At 42.3% G+C, this 14,110-nt stretch overlaps 1 long non-coding RNA gene across 1 annotated transcript; it reads right to left on the minus strand.

The window, feature by feature from the left end:
* Positions 1-10,108: 10,108 nt before the first annotated feature.
* Positions 10,109-13,551, minus strand: LOC119851925. Its single transcript, XR_005291456.2, has 3 exons — positions 13,503-13,551; positions 12,678-12,842; positions 10,109-11,096 (listed from the first exon to the last, which is right to left on the minus strand). It is a non-coding gene; the product is annotated as an uncharacterized LOC119851925 (long non-coding RNA).
* Positions 13,552-14,110: the final 559 nt, after the last annotated feature.

The following is a 14,110-nucleotide window of genomic DNA, read 5'->3' on the forward strand; positions in this document are numbered from 1 at the left end:
AAAAACAATTATGAAACATTGTAGGAAAAGTAAATACAACAAACAGACTAGTTGAAAATCCAGCTCTAGACACATTGTAGTAAATTCATATGCAAATTAAGTATGTAAGGATCTTCACTCTGGTCTTGTGGCTGAAGACACTTTGAGGGATGTAATGCAAGTATAAGGAATCCAGAAGAGACAAGAGAAAAGATTAATCACTCAAAAAGAAATTAATCATCCAACTCATGCAACCCATGTACTATTCTGATCTACACAACTTTACAAGAAGCCAACAGACAACTTATGGGAACTTAGGCTTGCTAAACCAAAAAGGCTCATGCGGCAACAAAAACAAAAGGTGCAGACCACCAGGCAGTGACTAATAAGCACTGTTGCCATACAGGAATGGGACTAGAAAGCAATTAAAGCTAGCACTCAGCATACACTAATGAATGAGGGACTGTAGATGGAGAATAATACAACTGCATGATGTACTCATAACCTGGCAAGGAGAACCATTTTATTTTGCCAAAATAATGTCTGGTCAAACTCTAGGAGAGACGTAATTCCATTTATTATAGAGTGCAAGAGATTGATTAACATGGCCTGTAGAAACAGTCAGGTTGAAGTGAAAGTTTCCCCACAGTTGCAAGCTTAGACTTCCCATGTGAACTCAGTTTTTGTAAGTTACAGAAAGCTGTAAAGTACCAACTATATATCCCCAAGCCAGCAGTTCTACAGAACATTTCTGGAACAAATCTATGAAATGATCATTTGAGGCTTCAGCTCACCCACTCTTGGAATCCCTTAAACCACTTGTTTGGATATTATAGTAAAGCTAACTGTGGAGATGTGACAATAAATACTGACAAATGGTCTATACAGCCAGGTCATCCATGATTCATATGTCAAATTCCTACCACAGCGATCCTACACCAGAAAAATTATACTCAATACAGATAGGTGCTAAGATGCTGGAAAAGCTCATTCAGTTGTCACAATTAGAGTAGACCTCACCAAGCATATTATGTGCCCAGAAAGAACAGGCACTGCATTTTTAATAATTGGGGAAACATTTACAGTACTATGGATAATGCTAGTCAACCACACTTAACTGATAAATTGTCTGACACAACAAAGTATAACTAGGGTTTTTATAATGACACCTTGCACTTAAAAACAAAATAACTCACCACCAGCAAAAACAATCAGAAAGACAAAAAACAAATTCTTAAATTAGAACAAACCAATTATTGAGAAATTCCATTTTGGGATCTAAATAGTATGTGACCATATCTCAATGGTTCCAGGATTTCTGTTGCACAGTGGCTTAGCCAGCTACAAATTGCACTCCAGACTATAAACTTTAATTAAAAAAAAACTTTCTAGCCCTTATGATTGAAAAGAAATCATTCATCATGTGAAATGAATTCAGAATTGTCTGCAATAGGCAACTTGAAACAGTGTCTCTAAGAAGCATGAGGTGAGCTGCTCTGCTCCCCTTTAAAGTTCCTCTTCCAGCCTGTGTATGCCTGGCAGGTGTGGCAGAGTGAAGCTACCTGAGCCCAGAGTAGCTCCTTAACCCTTTGTTGTCCAGTGTGGGGTTTGTATAGCCCCTCACATGTGGCCTTTCTGACTTTTCCCTCATTTGAGAACAAGTGGAGTGCTTACACTCCAAGGTACAATTATTTTCAGTGTGTTCATTAATGGTTCTGTTGAATATGTCCTAGAGTTTAGGATCCTTTAAGGAGCAACCTGTTCATTGATCGTTGGTTTTTGCCTTGATCACTACCAATTCCCCCAAAGGGTATGATGTGAAAAAGTTACTGGCTCTATCCAAAAATAAGGAAAAGGAAAATCAGAGGTTGTGACACTCTATACTTTGGAGGGAACACCCTGCACCCCTGTGTTCATCCTTATAAGATGATTGTGTGGTATCCAATGCAAAGTTTGTCATGTTGCATGTCTTCGGAAGGCTCATGATGCACTGAGCATTGTTGTTACAGTAATGCTATAGGTTGTAATTCCATGTATATAGTTATGAGGCTGAAAATGTATCCTCATGTTTAAAACAAACCCAGGAAAAACTCTCCAGGAGCAGAGGGGCAGTTCACACCTTATCAGGGCATGTATGGGACTGGGACAAGCCCAGCCTTTTAGGAACAAAGGACACTGGCCTAGGCAGCTACAAAGGATCTGTTGGACTCTTGAGTGAGTCACCCCCTTCCCTTGGTGAGTTTGGGACTACAATGAGGTAATGCTCACCTGACTCTGAAGGGTAGGGGGCAAAGCCAAGAGGGAAGAAAGAACATAATAATAGGGAGAGACATTTGCCATGCTCTTTCTCTTCCACCTCATCTACAGACACCACCACCAAGCGACTGAAGCACTGATCAAAGGCAAGAGCCTGGCTGAAGGGTAACCAGCCACCCTGTGGTGAGAAGCATCTATGTTTGTAAGGGCACTGAAAGTGTTAAGATCAGCTTAGAATGCGTTTTACTTTTATTTCATTTGACCAAATCTGAATTTTTGTGCTTTGACTTATAATCATTGAAAATCTCTCTTTTCTAGTTAATAAATTCGTTTGTTTATTCTACCTGAAGCAGTGCGTTTGGTTTGAAGCGTGTCAGAGACTCCACTTGGGATAACAAACCTGGTACATATCAATATTTTTGTTAAATTGACAAACTCATATAAGCTTGCTGCGTCCAGCAGGCAAACTGGACATTGCAAGATGGAGGTTCCTAGGGTTCTGTCTGGGACCGGAGATATTGGCTAGTGTCATTCAGTTGCACAGTCCAAGCAGTGGCTGACCAAAAGTGCTCACTCATGTAGCTGGGAACAGCTTACATGCTAGAGGATGTGTGTGAACAGCTTGGGAGTGGGGGTTCTCACAGCAGAGCAGGGTAAGGCTGGCTCCCAGAGTTGAGGATTGGAGTGACCTAGCAGATCACCAGTCCAGATAACACCAGGGGAATGTCACAGAGGTACTCGCTAATCCCTCAGAATATGAAGTCATTGTAAAATCAGATACTTTGTTGATTAACTCAGCCTATGAATCTTACTGTACAGAACTCCAAAGGAAATGAATTCCCACAAACATAATGTTCTGCTGACTGTGGAATCAAGTGATGTTCTACACTTTGGGGGCATAGCACATGTCTTTTGGACAATTCCAGTCTGTTTGGTGGCTGGATTTTGTATTATATTGCTTGAACTCTCTGTGACGGGTTGGATCACAGGAACCCCCTGGGAGCTGCCATCTGATGTGCCAAGACTACTTCTGCTCCTGCTTTCCTGCCTTGGCAGCTTAGGACTTCACTGCCCTGCCTGGTTTGAGCCAGACCCACTAACCTGATGCAAACCCAGACACAGGTCTGAACTATGTCCTCTAACAGCTGTTGGTTTAACTGAAAGCAGGTTACAGAAGTGTTCCTGTCCTTGACACTCAGATGCTCAACTCCCAATGGGGTCCAAACCCTGAATAAATCTGTTTTACCCTCTATAAAGCTTATACAGGGTAAACTCATAAATTGTTCACCCTCTATAACACTGATAGAGAGGTATGCACAGCTGTTTCTTCCCCCCACCCCCCAAGTATTAATACATACTCTGGGTTAATTAATAAGTAAAAAGTGATGTTATTAAATACAGAAAGTAGGATTTAAGTGGTTCTAATTAGTAACAGAACAAAGTGAATTACCAAGCAAAATAAAATAAAACATGCAAGTCTAAGTCTAGGATAGTAATAAAACTGAATACAGGTAAAATCTCACCCTTAGAGATGTTTCAATAAGTTTCTTTCACAGAACAGACACCTTTCTAGTCTGGGCACAATCCTTTCCCCTGGTGCAGCCCTTGTTCCAGCTCAGGTGGTAGCTAGAGGATTTCTCATGATGGCTCTCCTCCTTGTTCTGTTCCACGCCTTTATATGGCTTTGGCACAAGGTGGGAATCTTTTGCCTCTCTGGGTCCTCCTCCACCCCGCCCTAAATGGAAAAGCACCAGGTTTAAGACGGATTTCAGTACCAGGTGACATGGTCACATTTCCTGTGAGACCCCAAGCCTTCATTCCTCCCAGCCTGACTCACAAGAAGGCCTACCTGAAAACAGAGCCATCCAAAGTCAATCGTCCTGGTTGATGGGAGCCATCAAGATTGCAAACCACCATTAATGGCCCACACTTTGCATAACTACAATAGGCCCTCAGAATTATATTTCATATTTCTAGTTTCAGATACAAGAGTGATACATTTATACAAATAGGATGACCATACTCAGTAGATTATAAGCTTTGTAATGACACCTTACAAGAGACCTTTTGCATGAAGCATATTTTAGTTATATTATATTCACACTCATCAGCATACTTTTATAAAATCATATAGAGTGTGTCACACTCTCCTTTACTATATGCTTCACAGGGAAAACCATTAGAGTCACCTTAAAGCATTAAGCCAGAGCTTTACTTCCCTCCTGCTGGCTCCTTTCTATTATTCCAGAGACACTAAGCAGATGGAAAGATGGTACAACTAATTACTTGTGATTCACCAGGGGTGGGCAGCAGCAGTGAGAATGTGAGATGCCAGCCCTTCCCTCTGATAGTGGATCACAAAAAAAATGAGGATCCGTTAATTAGTCCTGATTCACTTGCTGTCAAACAGGCAGCATTTCCACCTGACTTTTGCCAACAGCTGCTATGGAAGCAGCTCTGGAAGTTGCATGGCTTCTGCACTGACCCACTTAAAAGCAAAGGTAGTTTCTTACTGCAGCCCTAGAAAATAGCAACAAAGCTAAATGAACTCCAATAAGCCTCTTCTACGCAGCCACTCCAGCTGGGTTAGATGATAGGGCCTTGGGACAAGACTAGGCAGTGCTTCCCAAGAGACTGCAGAGGTGCCTGCCGGAATGCATTCCAGGACTCTGGTGCTATGCTACTCACTGACACTAAAACACAAGTAGAGTTCAGCATATTGGGAAGGGGAAAGTGATACAGTAAAGGGACATTTGCCTATTGGACATTCACACTAGTGGATGGGGAACCAAGCTAACAACGTTACTATGCAGGAGTGTTTTATTTATCATTCCATATCTATACTGAGGCTGGATTTTCCCAAGTTGATGCTGTGTTCCATTTTTTTCCTGATATAGTTTTTTCTTCTTTCATACACAGACTCAGTGCATGTGAATGGAGCAATATTGCTCATTAAGGCTGCCCAGAAAAGGCAGTTAGTGATCCCAGAAACTGAGTTGGGCCACAAGTCGGTCCAGTTATTTGTCTAGAGAGACCCTTGATATATCGAATCTGGTCCTTTTTGATGTTAACAGCTGACAGAAGGGTCACACATACACATGGTAAGAACCACATAAATTCAAACTACAAAAAAAGACGATACATTATATTTATTATTAATACATATTATAGGATCATCAGAACAGTCAAAGCAAAATGGTATTGCTAAATTCATGAGTCTCTCTCACATTTCAGGGCCAAATTTTCAAATATAAGATTTTAAATTAGGTATTTGGGTGCCTTAATAGGAACTTAGATGGCTAGCTTTTGGTGTGAACCATTTGAAAAAAAGAGAAAATTTCGTCCACGTTTTTAAATTTGTGGGGAAAATGATAAAGTTTTTTTAAGATCATATTAATGCTTTAGGGCAGGGACTTTCTATTCTGTGGAGTCACCGCTTTTATGGACAGAAGAGATAATTAGATCATCTAGCCTGACATCCTGAATTAGATGGGCCATAGAATTTCATTTTGATATCCTTGTCCTGAGCCCAATTATTGTATATGTAACTTATTATGTTAGTGTAGTACTTATCACCCAGTCCTTATTGGGGTCTTTATATCTTACCATCATAAAAGTAGCAAATAACTCTAATAAACAAAGAAATAGTTTTGTGAAGCCAAACAAACATTTTTTGGTTTAGTCACTTGTTACTGGACGTGGGCCCAAGCAACAAAGTTTGGAGCGGGATCTCACTTTCTGCACATTCAAAGGAGTTTGCATTAAGATTTTTGACTTGTTTTTCCATACACAAAGAGCAACCATTTACTTTCAGTCAAAATTGTCATGTTTCAATTTAAGGTAAATGCAGCAATAAGAAAGAAAAAAGCTCAATAAGATAGCGGAGTAAGTTAGTGTGAGAGAGCTCTGAAAAGGGGATAGGAAGGATGGCCCAGTATTTAGGAGACTGGCTTAGAACTTGTGAGAATTAGCTTCCATTCCCTGCTCCACCATGCATTTGTTGTGTAACTTTGGGCAAGTCACTTTCTCTGTGCCTCGGTTCCCCAGCTGAAAAATGGGGATAATAGCACTTACATACCTCACATGGTGTTGCGAGGATAAATACATTAAAGATTGTAAGGTGCTCAGATGCTACAGTAAGATGCGCCATAGAATTACCTGAGATAGTTAGAAAACAAAATGGCTGCTGTCCTGGCACCACAGTAAAAGGCTTAAAAATTTAAGGTGAAGCAAAGACCCTGTTTCTATATAAACAACAGAGTGGTCCTATTACAGAGAAAAGTTAAGGATCTGAACTTCCCCAAATGGGAATGTTTTGATCTGGGGCTTTGTTTCATGCCCATCACTACGTATAATATTTAGGCAATGACAAATCTGAATTAGTATGTACCAGAGAAAGGAGGAGGCTGGCAATGAAAATAGATAGATAGTTAGATTTAACTCCCCTTCTCCTCCCGAGTTCATTGTGAACATAATATTATACAAGCATATACCATATTTTGTTTTACATACACAATAACTGATACCTTGGCCTGGCTAGCTGCTAGCTGCAGTCAATTGTCATCTTGTTCTGGGGCGGGGAAATAGTTACTAATTAGCCTGCAGCTTACAGAAAAAAAGTTATTACACCGTTATCCCACACTAGAAGTCCAGGAACATAGATTGTGTCTTGTATGGCATTAGACTGGTAGTTCTTAAGCTACCCGATGCTCGGACTGGTGCCCATACCAAAAAGAGAAAACTTTGCAGCATGATGTATGTTTCATTTGGAACACAGTTTCAGATAATTACTGAGGGTCATGCCAATGCCAGTGTATTTTTATTTAGATGCTCCTTGTAATTCAAGGCCTTCAAAAAAGTCACACGTCTTTATTTCTATTTTTACTGCTTTGTCTCAGTTTTCCTTTATTGAAGTTCTTCGCGTCACCCCTCTGGTGAAATCCGTGTGATATTTAACCTCTGGCTCAGAAAACGAGTGGGAGCATCCCCTTCGCTGCCACTGCTGATTCAGTGAATCATCTATTGGGAGTGCTCCTCCCACTGCTGTATGAATGATGCAATGGAAGCATCCTCCTCCTTTTCAGATTCTTAACACTTCACACATCTAGGGCAGACACACCCTGGGGCCTGGGAACCTGCAGTGTTTCCCAGCAGCAAGTCTCCACAAGGGCAGCCTTGCTGCACCACACCACCATGATGCAGGCCCACCACCCGTCTTGTTCATGCATTCACATAGCAAAGATATTATCAAATAAAGTTAAGAAAGCCAGACAGTGAGGAGTCAAGCCTCTCACCCTGATCAGCCTTTATGTTATTTGAGGTCAATTTCTGTAAACTATCAATTTTTCAGGAATGATATTAATTCAACTGCTGTATAAACCGAGCCCCTTGTTTCTTTGCAGTTACAATGCACAAGATTTCAAACACTAGTAATCCTAGATTTTTCTCTCCAGTGTTTTCCTTTTTCTTTTCTCCCAGAATTAATGGTTTCCAGCTGTGTATTCTTTGGATATGTTTCCTCACCAGCTTTTTCCATAATATGGTGCTGGCCCACTTCCAAGCCCCAGATGTGCTCTTTATTTACTCTGAAGCATCTGGCCCCTGACATGGTCCTGTCACTGCAACGTGGCAAACTGGTGAAAAACTCAGCCTGGCAGCCAGTTATCAGGCAGTAATATACTGGCATGCAATGAGAACATTTCAAAGGAGAAAGGAAAAGAGGAGTGGGATGGAAATGAGGAGGGAGCAGACTTCATGTTTTTCTATGCTGTACTTTCTAAGGTTGCAGATGATTAGTGACATTCAAATTGGAAGCTAAGGGTTCCACTCTTTAGTATACAGAACCATGCAGACATTAAACCCCATAGAAACAGATCAGCCTGGCTGCTGGCCCTTAAACATCCTCTCTTATAGTCTCCATGTGGCTTCACGGTAAAGCTGTATGCAATCCATTTCACGTTGTTGTACATGTTATGTAAGATCATGCATTTTTAAAGACCTTTGAAAGGACTGTGACCCCTGGAGTAAATTAAGAATGGTGTGTTAACCTTCCCTCTGAAGGTTGGACAATGTAAGAAAGGCCCTTTGGGATAAATATTTTCCATTAGAGTTTTATATATCAGGCTGCAAATATCCTCTTTACTATCACAGCATAATAACAATTCCCTTGTTTTGTTTTAAAAGGCAAATACAAGGAAAAAAACCTCCAAAATACTCTCTAAAATGAAAACTCCAAGATGGCAATTACAGCAAGTATAAATAATTGTTTAAATGATAGCACCTCTGCTTTGGCTTACATGGTTCATTGCCTTAAAGCCAAGAATCTGAAATTGTATGACAGTAAGCTGTAAGATGGCCCTGAAGAGACAGATGTTTAAACAGGTGTCAGTGATTTTTTTAAGAAATGGAAGGAATCAGCCACAGGTGTTGAAGGCCAAAAAGTCAAAAGTTTATTAAACCCTCCATGGGAGAAACAAGCCTGTCATTTATGCTTCAGAGCTGGAAGGGTGTGCTTGGGTGCTTTACAACTGTAGTAAGAAGCCAGGCAGGAGGGGCTGGGAAAGTTCTAAGCAGAAGTTCTGCAGTGAAGCAGAGAGAGAAAGAGAGAGGCCTTAAGGAGAATATCATTTTCCTTATTCTAATCATGTTTCTTGCTCAGTGTTGGAGGAAAGCAATTCGTTCTGTGATTCTTTACTATTGTCATATGATGAGAGAAGTATTTCCAGATTTGTCCTTTCCTTCATGCCCCCATCATTAATCTGTCTCCAAAGGTGCTTCAGGCTAGAGAAAAGGTGCATGTATTCCTCCAGCAATAGAATCATAGAATATCAGGGTTGGAAGGGACCCCAGAAGGTCATCTAGTCCAACCCCCTGCTCAAAGCAGGACCAAGTCCCAGTTAAATCATCCTAGCCAGGGCTTTGTCAAGCCTGACCTTAAAAACCTCTAAGGAAGGAGATTCTACCACCTCCCTAGGTAACGCATTCCAGTGTTTCACCACCCTCTTAGTGAAAAAGTTTTTCCTAATATCCAATCTAAACCTCCCCCATTGCAACTTGAGACCATTACTCCTCGTTCTGTCATCTGCTACCATTGAGAACAGTCTAGAGCCATCCTTTTTGAAACCCCCTTTCAGGTAGTTGAAAGCAGCTATCAAATCCCCCCTCATTCTTCTCTTCTGCAGACTAAACAATCCCAGCTCCCTCAGCCTCTCCTCATAAGTCATGTGCTCTAGACCCCTAATCATTTTTGTTGCCCTTCGCTGTACTCTTTCCAATTTATCCACATCCTTCTTGTAGTGTGGGACCCAAAACTGGACACAGTACTCCAGATGAGGCCTCACCAGTGTTGAATAGAGGGGAACGATCACGTCCCTCGATCTGCTCGTTATGCCCCTACTTATACATCCCAAAATGCCATTGGCCTTCTTGGCAACAAGGGCACACTGCTGACTCATATCCAGCTTCTCGTCCACTGTCACCCCTAGGTCCTTTTCCGCAGAACTGCTGCCGAGCCATTCGGTCCCTAGTCTGTAGCGGTGCATTGGATTCTTCCATCCTAAGTGCAGGACCCTACAGCTCTCTAGCTTAAGATCTGGTCTACATTACAGATCTATATCAGTGTAACTATGGATTTTTTACTCTCCTGTGCCATGTAGTTATACTGACCTAATCCCCACTGCGTAGACAGTGCTATGTCTCCCACAGACATAGCTATCGCCGCTTGGGAACATGGATTAACCATGCTAACAGGAGAGCTTTCTCCCAGCAGCTTAGTGCATCCTTATTAAAATGCTAGTTAGGCAGCTACACTGATGCAGTGTTTTAAGTGTAGACGTGCAGTGTTCTAACCACCAGCCTCAAGTCACTCCCTCGTCTGTGTTCTGTTTACTATGAATGTGGCCATATTGTATATGCAATGACATATACTGTAACTTTTAATTTTCCTGGAGCAACATTATTGGTGTCAAGAGTTGAGGGAAAGTTTTCAGCACTTTGGTTGATGAGATTTTGTACCTGCAATATTAATTTTTTCCACAAATGTTTCAAATGGAAATGTTTCTTACTGAAACATCCACACACACCCAAAAAGCCACAATTGCTCAAAAATTCACACCTGCAGGGGAGTTTACAAAGGGAGGAAAAAAGAGGAAGGGGTGAGTCCCTAAAGGCAGGAGGGCATGTTAGATTGAGCCCAGTGCTGGGTACTAGGCAGATTTTGTGTAAATGATTCTCACACACATTTTTTAGTTTTGGTTTTGCTGGAACGGGGGACAAATAATTCACCCACCTCCAGCTAGAACTTTCTAGAAGTGCTCAAGGCATGTGACCCAAAGGGCCACACTCTGCCACTGCTGCCCTGCAGACATGAGGCCTGCCTCGAGTGCCCCAGCCCTGGTAGATCCTCTTTTTACAAAGTGTAGTGCATTTCCAGAGCATTGGATATACACAGACTTCAGACATGCCCCCTCCCTTGAGGCTGAGATTCTTCCTCTTTATTAGATATGACTATACATGGCAGTGGGTTCACTGGAGCCTAATTTCTGGGAGGAAGATGATGCCTTCACTTATGTCCCTTCAGGGGAGAATGGGATTTCCCCAGCTAAGTGATGATCGGGGACAGTGCAGGGCTGAGTGGTCATGGTGTCAGGATTCCAGCTGCTATCTCCCAAATATATTTTTTTCCACAATTAAAAGTTTGAAATAGGAAGAAGGGAGTTTGCAATCAAAGTCAGTCAAGCAACCAAGCACCACAGCTCTGGAGAAGTTCTGCCTTCCCTCCTTCTTTCCATCATTCCTTGGGAGGAAGGTGCCATGTTCAGGAAGCAGGGGGGCTCTTAAACTCATCTAGTGCAAAGAGAAGGCTGGAAAAGAGTGGAATATTTTGTCTTTGAGAGGTCTCTGGCTCACCAGTAAGTCTACCAGTTTTTCCAATACTTCCATGGCCAATATTGGATGAGGCCAACTCTGGATGTGGCAGGTTAGAGGTCAGTGGCATGAGTGGAGCTTCCCCGTAACAAATTATCCACTGAAATGTTTCTACAGGTGTGGGAACTGTGCCTTTCCTATGTTAAAACATGGCCCAATACCTCAACCACCACAACAGCTATTCCCGGGGTCACAAATTATTTTATGAATTAAAACACAATCACAGTCTTCTTCTGCTATAGGAGAGCTGTTTGATGTTTTGTCAAGCAACCTGTGCATTCAATACCTGTGGAAAATACAGGTACCACTTATGGGATTGCTTACACTTGGCTTTTCACTGTAGAAAAACAATAGCTATTTGCTTTTCCATTCACTCTGGTTCTGATCTATTGCTACAATAAAATGGCATAGCAGCATAAAAAGATTACATATACAAATACATTTGTATCAAGTCTTGATAACTGAACCATGTTCATGAAAACTTAATAGATCAGCCAGTCTTTCATCTGGACCCAAATGAAAGGGAATCTTTCCTTCACTGTTCATTTTCTTTTTGTCAAGAATCACTAAAGCAAATTTAAACAGATTTTTTAAATGAGCATAGGACCCCCTGGGTCATCAAGTCCCCTGCTACCACAGGCAAATATCAACTGTCTTAGTTCCTCTTCAGAAATAGAGTGAGTGAAATTAAATCCTCTGTTCCTAGATGATAAAGAGCAACAAATCATCATTATCAGCAAGGTAATGGTTATTTATGCCAGTGAATTAGCAAACCTCGTTATACACTGAGTGACATCAATATGGGTGTATTACTCTGTCCAGCTAATTGGCTTTGATGCAGATGATGTGTTGGAAAGCTGGGAAGGTGAAACTCACCTCTCCTAAACCCAAAGCCAGAGCACAAAGGGGCAGGAGTTACTCCATCCTAGGGAAGGGAGAAATGGCCCTGGCCCCCAGTGTGCTGGATTTACATGACCCCTGCCACGCCCCTTCACTGTTGTCAGCAATAGCGCATGTGGATCTCGGACTAGATCTGACATGATGCTGAGCGTTCTGGACCTGATCCAGCAAAGCACTTAAGCATGTGAGAAGTCTTATTGAAGTCAATGGTACTATTCATATGCTTAACAAAGCACATGTTTAAGTGCTTAGCTGGATCAGGGCCAGAGTACAGTTCTCCTCCACAGCTGACAGGGTCTACACAGGCACCCTTTCTGCATGTCTCTTGCACAGTTGAGGCTTGAGTTGCTAGAGACCCCATGCATGTCCTCTGCATCACAGGTTAGCATCACATGTGACTATTGACATATGCACACTTTAGGAAATCTCCATTAACTGTATTACACCTTGCTGATAAATAAAAATGGTACAAAGTTACAAACCAAATCAATCAAATTAAACAAATGCTCATCTGGCCTAGAATTGTGTATAGATGTTCTAACAAAGTGGTCATTAATAATATCATTTGAGGCCATCATTCTATTGCAGCCAAAAAGGATTTGGGTTTATTACATTACCTCTTCATGGCTTGATTCGGTTTGGGGGTAGGATGCTGTTGGCATAAGCCAGAATGTATGGGTCCCAGCGGTGGAAAATCTCCCCAGAGGTGGGTGGCATTGTTCTAAGGTTTCTTCGACTCTTCTAGGAAGCTTGAAGCCAGTCAGCGCAGCTAATCATGATTGCTGTTCAGAGATATATAATCAGAATGACTGGAGAATGCTCTGATTCAGCACAACTCCTGTGCATGCTCCACTAAGCAGAGGTCTCCAGTGCAATTTAAAGCTGACTTCTCCTCACACAGTCCCTGGAGTGCAAACATTGCCTGCCTTCTCCCAGGGGTGAATTCAAATGGAATGGAGGGAGGCAAATTTTACCCCCTACTCTACCACAGGTGAGTTACTTTATATACTGTCACAGAGCTCTGACCTTGTCCCCATGGGTCCCACACTTCTAGGTGGTTTATGCTAGCCTCAGTGGCTCACTGCTCACCTTCTCTCTCTAGGGCCAGGGTTACAGTCTACTGAGTCCTTTGCATCATAAGCCAGCAAGGAGGTTGGTGAGAGAACTCCTACAGTCTCTGTTGTCCCTAGGGGCTTATTTCAGAACAGTTTAGCCTCCTGTCCTGACAGGGGCCTGTCTTCCCCTCCAGGAGGTGTTTCTGTAGTGGCAGGTTGGGGGGAACCCAGGCCCGCCCTCTAGCCCAGGTTCCAGTCCAGGGACCCTAATAGTAGCAGCTGTTGGCAGCCAACCTTTCACTGCCAGAGTTGCTACGTTTCCCTGGGCCACTTCCCCACAGCTCTCCTGCTTCTCTCTTCTTCACCCCTACCTTAGGGCTCCCTTACCAATGGCTTGAGGGTGTCTTCATTAACCAGCCCTTCAGCTGCACTTCCACTCTCCTCAGCCTGACTGGAGTGCGCCCTTTTATAGTATCAGAAGGGCCTTAATTAGACTCAGGTGTTCACATTACCTTAATGGCTTCACCTGACTTTTTGCAGGTTAATTGGAGCCAGGTGTTCTTATTAGCCTGGAGCAGCCCTTGCTCCAGTCAGTCAGGGAACAGAAAATTGCTAATCCAGTAGCCAGTATATCTGCCTTTGGCTACTCTGCTGTACCCACCTGGCCTGGGCCTATCATAATACATAAGCCTTTTCATTGAGTTTCTTTTTGATGGGTATATGCTCAGACACCATCTGTTCTCAGGGATTTCACCACTTCCTCTCATGTGGGTATAGAACTCACTGCCCTTCATTATCTATCTCGCAAATCTCTGCCCACTTTGAACTACAGCTGGAAACTCCTCCTTCAGGCTTCTTTTTAAAAGTTATGATTGCTGCTCACCTCCATATTTATCATTTTCCCTCCCCCCATGCTGAGCTCCCTCTCTTTGCTCTTGTAGTGTGAAAGTTTATGCGGTTATTCTTAATTATGTTTGCTTTATATTCAGTAATCT

This window comes from Dermochelys coriacea, chromosome 2, assembly GCF_009764565.3.
Source record: "Dermochelys coriacea isolate rDerCor1 chromosome 2, rDerCor1.pri.v4, whole genome shotgun sequence".
Taxonomy (NCBI): domain Eukaryota; kingdom Metazoa; phylum Chordata; order Testudines; family Dermochelyidae; genus Dermochelys; species Dermochelys coriacea.